Source organism: Cucurbita pepo, chromosome 10 (genome assembly GCF_057944985.1).
Source record: "Cucurbita pepo subsp. pepo isolate OVF chromosome 10, ASM5794498v1, whole genome shotgun sequence".
NCBI lineage: Eukaryota > Viridiplantae > Streptophyta > Magnoliopsida > Cucurbitales > Cucurbitaceae > Cucurbita > Cucurbita pepo.
In genome coordinates, this window is record NC_141807.1 from 10,925,487 (window position 1) to 10,932,836 (window position 7,350).

At 35.4% G+C, this 7,350-nt stretch overlaps 1 non-coding gene across 1 annotated transcript; it reads right to left on the minus strand.

The window, feature by feature from the left end:
* Positions 1-1,166: 1,166 nt before the first annotated feature.
* Positions 1,167-1,241, minus strand: TRNAF-GAA (transfer RNA phenylalanine (anticodon GAA)). Its single transcript has one exon. It is a non-coding gene; the product is annotated as a tRNA-Phe (tRNA).
* Between the last annotated feature and the right edge of the window lie 6,109 nt (positions 1,242-7,350).

The window sequence follows — 7,350 nt, forward strand, 5'->3', positions numbered from 1 at the left end:
ACTCAAAACTAAGTTATCTTCATTATATTTTAAAAAGAAATAATCACTAATTTTAGATTGAATAAAGTTATGCAACTTAATGAACTTATGCAACGTAAACCAAGTGCGGTGAACGTGGATTAAACATGTAACCTTCAGATATTCAGTCCGAACTAAGCTATCCCCGCTAACACTAAAAATCAAAATTCATGTGTAAAGGTATTTCTGCTAATTCATTATTCGTTGAAATTTTAAAAATAAATAATAACTAGTTTATTTTTTATGCAACGTAAACCAAGTGCGGTGAACGTGGATTAAACATGTAACCTTCAGATATTAAGTCCGAACTAAGCTATCCCCGCTAACATTAAAAATCAAAATTCATCTGAGCTATCCCCGCTAACATTAAAACTAAAAATTCATAAAACTATAAGGTGCAATGAATGCAAATTGAACACAAGACCAATCATTGAGCTATCCAATAATCAATCTGATGCTCTCCCAACTAAGCCATCCTAGATAACATAAAAAATAAATAATCACATGTTTTAGATTGAACAGTAAAGTTATGCAACTTAGTCAACTTATACCAGTTGGATAAAAAATGTGATCTTCTGCTAATTCATTGAGATTTTAAAAAGAAATAATCGATCTTTTGCTAATTCATTGAGATTGAGATTTTAAAAAGAAATAATCGCTAATGTAGTGAACCTGGATCAAACGTTACCTTTAAATCTTCCTTCTACTAATTCATTGAGATTGAGATTTTAAAAAGAAAGAATCGCTAATGCAGTGAACCTGGATCAATCGTTACCTTTAAATCTTCAATATGATGCTCTCCTTGAGCTATCCACGCTAATATTAAAATTAAAAATTCAAAAAGAAATAATCGTTAATGCAGTGAACGTGGATCAAACGTTACCTTTAAATCTTCAATATGACGCTCTCCCTGAACTATCCACGCTAATATTAAAATTAAAAATTCAAAAAGAAATAATCGCTAATGCAGTGAACGTGGATTAAGCGTTACCTTTAAATCTTCAATATGACGCTCTCCCTTAGCTATCCACGCTAATATTAAAATTGAAAATTCATAAGTAAAGGTATTTTCACTAATTCATTATATTTTAAACATAAATAATCACAAATTTTAGAAAGATTAGTCAAATTATACAACCTGAACAAAGTGCGGTGAACGTGGATCGGAACACGTGACCCTTCAGATCTTCAGTCTGACGCTCTCCCAACTGAGCTATCCCCGCAATCATTGGAAATGAAAATTCATCAGTAAAGGTATTTTCGCTGATTCATTGAGATTTTAAAAAGAAATAATGACTAATTTTTTATTGAATAGTCAGGTTATGCAAAAAGAAACAAAGTCCGGTGAACGTGGAGATCGAACACGTGACCTTCAAATCTTAAATCTAACGCTCTCCAAACTGAGCTATCCCTGCTAACATTAAAAATAAAAGTTTTTAAGTTTTAAGTAAAGGTATTTCCACTAATTAATTGAAATGTTAGAAAGAAATAATCACTAATTTTTGTTGAATAGTCAATTTATCACCATGGATCGAACACGAGACCTTTAGATCTTCAATCTAACGCTATCTCAACTGAGCTATCCACACTAACATTAAAAATGAAAATTCATCAGTAAAGGTTCGCTTAATTCATTGAAATTTTAAATAGAAATAATCACTAATTTTTAATAAGATATTCAAGTTATCGAACTTGTATAAGGTGCGGTGAACTAGAACACGTTAGGTATTTCCGATAATTCATTGAGATTTCAGAAAGGAATAATGACTAATTTTAGATTGAATAGTCAGGTTATGCAACTAGAATCAGGTGCGGGGAACGGGGAGATCAAACACGTGACCTTCAAATCTTCAGTCTGACACTCTCCCAACAGAGTTATCCCTGCTAATATTAAAAATGAAAATTCATAAGTAAAGGTATTTCCGCTAATTCGTTATATTTAAAAAAGAAATAATCACTAATTTTAGATTGAATAAGCAAGTTATGTTTTTAGATTGTATAGTCAGGTAATAAACTTGTATTAGGTGCGTTGAACATGGATAAAACACGTGTGACCTTCAAATCTTCAGTCTAAGAATCTCCCAACTGAGCTACTCTTGCTAACATTAAAAATGAATATTTATCAGTAAAGGTATTGGGTACGCTTCTGGAAATTCAATAAAAGGCAATAGTATTAGACCGAAAAATTCAACTAAGGCATTGGGTACGCAGTTATAGTACGACATTCCACCCATAAACAGATGGTCAAACAGAAATGCTCAAGCAAATATTGGAAGACATGTTGAGGGTATATGTGATGGATTTTGCAGGAAGCTCGGATAAGTACCTACCCCTTAATAAATTCACTTATAATAATACTTGCCAAGCCACCATACAAATGGCAACATACGAGGTTCTCTATGGACGAAGATTTCGATCCCTTATCTTTTGGGAAGAAGGGAGGCAAACGACAACTATTGGGCCAGAGTTGGTGCAAAGTACCAACGCCGCAGTCCAGAAGATTAAAGCTAGGATACAAACCGCACAAATCCGAGAGAAAAGCTATGCAGACCTAAGGCGCAAGGACATGGAATTGTAGGTAGGGTATCATATATTCCTAAAGGTAGCACCCCATGAGAGGGGTGCTCAGGTAGGGTAAAAAGGGAAAGCTAAGCCCTAGGTTTATCCGTCCCTTTGAGATATTAGAAAGGATTGGATCTGTGGCCTATAGAATCGGGCAATGCCCAAACTTGTCTGCAGTACATAATATCTTTCATGTATCCATACTACGGAAGTATACCCTAGATCGTTCGCACGTACTGGCTCATGAAACTCTCTTCTTGTGAGATTACCTAACGTATAAAAAAGATCCGATTCAAATAATAGACAAGAAAGTCAAATGATTGAGAAACAAGGAAATCTCTCTTGTTAAGGTCCTATGGAAGAATCATAGAGTAAAAGAAGCCACTTGGGAAACAGAAGGCAAATAAGAACCTTGTACCTTGACCTATTTTAGAATAAACACTTTCGATGACTGAAAGTTTTCAAAAGACAGGAGAATTTGCAACACTCAAGGTCTCCAATAAGAGACAGTGTATAATCCCTACTAGGTTGTATCTAGAAGTAAAGAACAAGTAAAATTGAAAAAACATTGAGAAAATGGTACTTTTTCTAATTTGTATAAACTTCCCGAATCATTAAATTTTTTATAGAATAAGACTTTTCTGGCAGAAGATTCAGAAAAATCAAGAATGAAATTATAGAAATTCTAGACGTTTCAATGGTAGTGGAAAATCCGTCTATAAATTATGAATAAGGGTAGACTATTAGGGGCAAGAAGCAAGCTTAATCGAGTACCCAATCGAGAGATACGAGTTTTTTGTTTTGGGGTATCGTGTTCATGGGTTTACCTAGAATTTGAGAACTATAGTCCACTATTCATTTCCAAACTTGTTCCTGCACCTTCTAAATAAGTTTACCCATAGGTTTGGTGAAGGAAAGAGGTCCTCAAAGTGCTAGTAGGTTTTCAAACAAATTAGTCCACGTTAGGTTACCCTCTAATGTTTTCCTAATCTAAAACCTCAACTCCTAAAGCCTAACCCATGACATTATGTATAAACCTAGGTTCATCAATAATCCATGTACCAAGTACCTAGAACTATGTGAATAACATGCTAAATAAGTTGCTAGGATCCATACCCATAAGTAACCATTATCTGCATTACGATGTGTACTAAAAGGCCCCTATTCCTCTTTAGGTAGGATGTCCTGCAATATGTACCATGAGCTGGATGTTATGATAGGCCTACCTTTCCCATCAGCTAAACGAGATGTCCTGCACCACGATTTACCAGTAGGATTACATGATTATGACGACACCACTCATGTGTTCATGGGGAGAAAATTGAAGGTTATTTTAGCGGAAGGTTTTCAGGATTAGTATATGATACATGACACGATTACCTCTATGTTCTAAGATCCTGAAAACATAACAGAAGTAATATCCTAGCTTAAGGTCGCCATTAAGAACCTACGAGTAAGCTACTTACTAAGTTTTACTCACTCCATGTTTATCATTTTTTTTCATGTAACTAAGAGTTGGTCGTGGATGAGAGTGGACTTTGGAGTGTGGGCCATGGGCTAACCTCTATTTTTAATCTAGTATTTTTTGTTCTTCTGTAGATTCAAAATAAGCAAAAAATGATAAAAAAGCAATGAGGAATTTGTAGAAAAATTATGGATTTTTTTGAGAAAAATAATAATAAAATATTCAGAAAGTGGCAAATTACCAAAATACCCCTAGAAGAATAGATAATTACAAAAATGCCACTAATTAGAATCAGAGCATCTACCGTGACCATCCGAGCAAAATCCTTCGAACACAAATTTCAACCATCGGATCTCCTCCAAAATTTGATATGATCTACAACGAACATGCACGGATCATCTCATCCAACGACTAGTATTCAAAGCCAAGGTCGGTAAGGCTATGATCGGAGTTGATATCTCCAAAAAATTATCCAGAAAGTTTGATCTCTAAATAACGAAGATTCTGGAGCTCTCAATGTCTGTTTAAGCTCCTCCTATAAAGTCTGAAGTAGGAGCAACAATACGGAATAAGAATCGAGAAAGGTCGATCCCCCAATCGAAGGCAATAAGCGTTTAGATTGTGGGTCTCCTACTCTCAGATTTCTTCCAACTTCGAGAGAAATCCTCCACCATTTCTCTTCAAACTTCTAAATAACAAAGAATCTGGAGCTCTCAATGTCGGTTTAAGCTCCTCCTATAAAGTTTGAAATAGGAGCAACAATACGGAATAAGAATCGAGAAAGGTCGATCCCCCAATCGAAGGCAATAAGCGTTTAGATTGTGGGTCTCCTACTCTCAGATTTCTTCCAAATTCGAGAGCAATCCTCCACCATTTCTCTTCAAACTTCTATATAACGAAGAATCTGTAGCTCTCAATGTCGGTTTAAGCTCCTCCTATAAAGTCTGAAGTAGGAGAAACAATATGGAATAAGAATCGAGAAAGGTCGATCCCCCAATCGAGGGCAATAAGCATCTAGATTATGGGTCTCCTACTTTCAGATTTCTTCCAAATTTGAGAGCAATCCTCCACCATTTCTCTTCAAACTTATTCCTACCGTTTCTCAACAAGATTACCCACAAGTTGTATTAAGGAATATAGTGCTGAAAGAGCCTAGAAACCATTCCCCCAATTCAATCAACCATTGAAGAACTTCAAGAAAAACTTGAAAATCCAATCCGAGGATACATGATGATTCGTCGAGCAAGAATGATTCCAATCAATTTCTACACCTCCAAGGAATGCTTCCATAGAAGACCACAAAGAAAAGTAACCTCGAGAGCGTGTCAAATTGAAGGAAATAGGTTTCGAAATTAAATGGGGGATAAGAGTCGAATTCCTATCTACGATCTCTTTTCCTTCAAATTAAGGATCCTCTAGCTTCAGACGAAGAAGTTGAGTAAACTTGATGAAGGAATCGAGAGAGGAAACATCGTAAAACAAGCTACCCAAATCATCTACCGAGAACGATTTTTGAAAATTAACGTCTTAAATTCAAAGACGTTCCTCCAAACCAATTCCTTTAGCCTGAAGAAAGGATATAGAAGAGGTTCGATGAAGACATAGGGCCTTGAAACCCCTAGAATCAGCTACCCAATAAGAAATCCTTTGGTTTATCTCAAGCGATAAATCTGATTTTGGATGAACTTTGGAAGCGAATATCTTAGGCTACGATCCACGAGAAGGTATCAAATCAATCATTAGCCCTTCCTTGTAATACCCATATTTAAGTTTCACGAAGAAATCGAGGAGAGAAACGCTGTAAATGTGGCTGTACAGGCCGAGTTTCAGATGGCGGCGACGCGAAAAATGCGCATCTTCTTCTTGTTCAGAGGAAGAAAACGATTATATGGCCAGTTCAACTGAACTGTCCAAGTCAACTCAAAATTTGACCTTTTCTCGGGTTTTCTCAATTTTAACCCCATTCCAGACTGATTCTCATAGAAAATCTTATGGTTTCAGAAACTAGACACAATAAGGAGTACGTGGAAGGAAATTTTGAAGTAATTTAGATACTAGAAGCTCAAGAATGGACGTCCCAAACGTCGACGACGAGGCAAGTAGCCACCTTGGAATTTTTGTTAAGAAATACTTCTAAAAATCGCTTGGATTTTCATATGAACCCTAAACCAAGTATGAATTAAGGATATATGAAAGAAAAACCCAAAGAACCGTGAGTTAAGTCCCTGAACCGATCAAATAGCTCGAGATTTAAGTAACGTTAAAATAACCCACTATATGAGCTCCGCTGCCTATCAAATTTTAATACTGAGCATATTATAGTATGTTGAGGTCAAATATGAAATTTTGGTGGTCATTGGATAAGGATAAGTACGATCCATATGACCTTTGCCATGAAGCACGATGTTTATAAGTTTTGTAGTCAATGTTGCCAATGTTTGCTGCACACAAAAAAAGATAGGGATGTTAAATTTTTAAGTCACTTTTGGAATATTAAGTCATAAATTGGCTAACAAAATATTAGGAGCATTGCCTAGGGCTATTATTTATAAGAATATTAAGTCATAAATTGGGTAACAAATTATTGTTTTTAACTACATGTCATCTTAAGATTAACGAGCAAACTAAGGTGGTTAATAGAACGTTAGGAGCATTGCTTAGGGCTATTAACAACAACTCTTTAATAAACTAAAATCATACCGTCAACATACTTAAACTATATAAAACTCTCTCGCCTCCCCTATTAAGTTTAGCTCTCCATACAAACTAAATTAAACAGAGGAATCCGCATCTTCATCATGTAAAATTGTTGGAATAAGGAAAGAGAATAAGGAAATAGAGAGTTATCCCGGTTTGTTGCCATTCGTCAATGGAAGTTCCCTTCTCTTGAGCTCTCACGTCCACCTCTTTGCCCTAATCAATCCTTGTTGGTCTCCTTTTCTTTCTGCTGTCAACAGCTGCTCGATTAATGTTTTCTTCTTCTTCTCTGGTTATCAATATTATAATGGCTACTACCTAAATTATAACCTAAAGTTGATAATTGATGTCCAATTAGCCAACCCTAAATTTGTAATCATTATGGAGTGATTGAAATTACAATGGAAGTAGTTTAAACTCCTAGTACCTTAAATGAAGTTGGTCTCTTCTAATAAAACACGAATTTCTCTTTAATATCATTAATACAATTATGCTTCATCTTGAACCTACTAAACATGAAACTAAAACTGCGTTCAATTTAACTCAATTTTATTGTCATCTTGAATGACGTGTAGGATATATTCTTGATTTACCTCGATATTTCATAT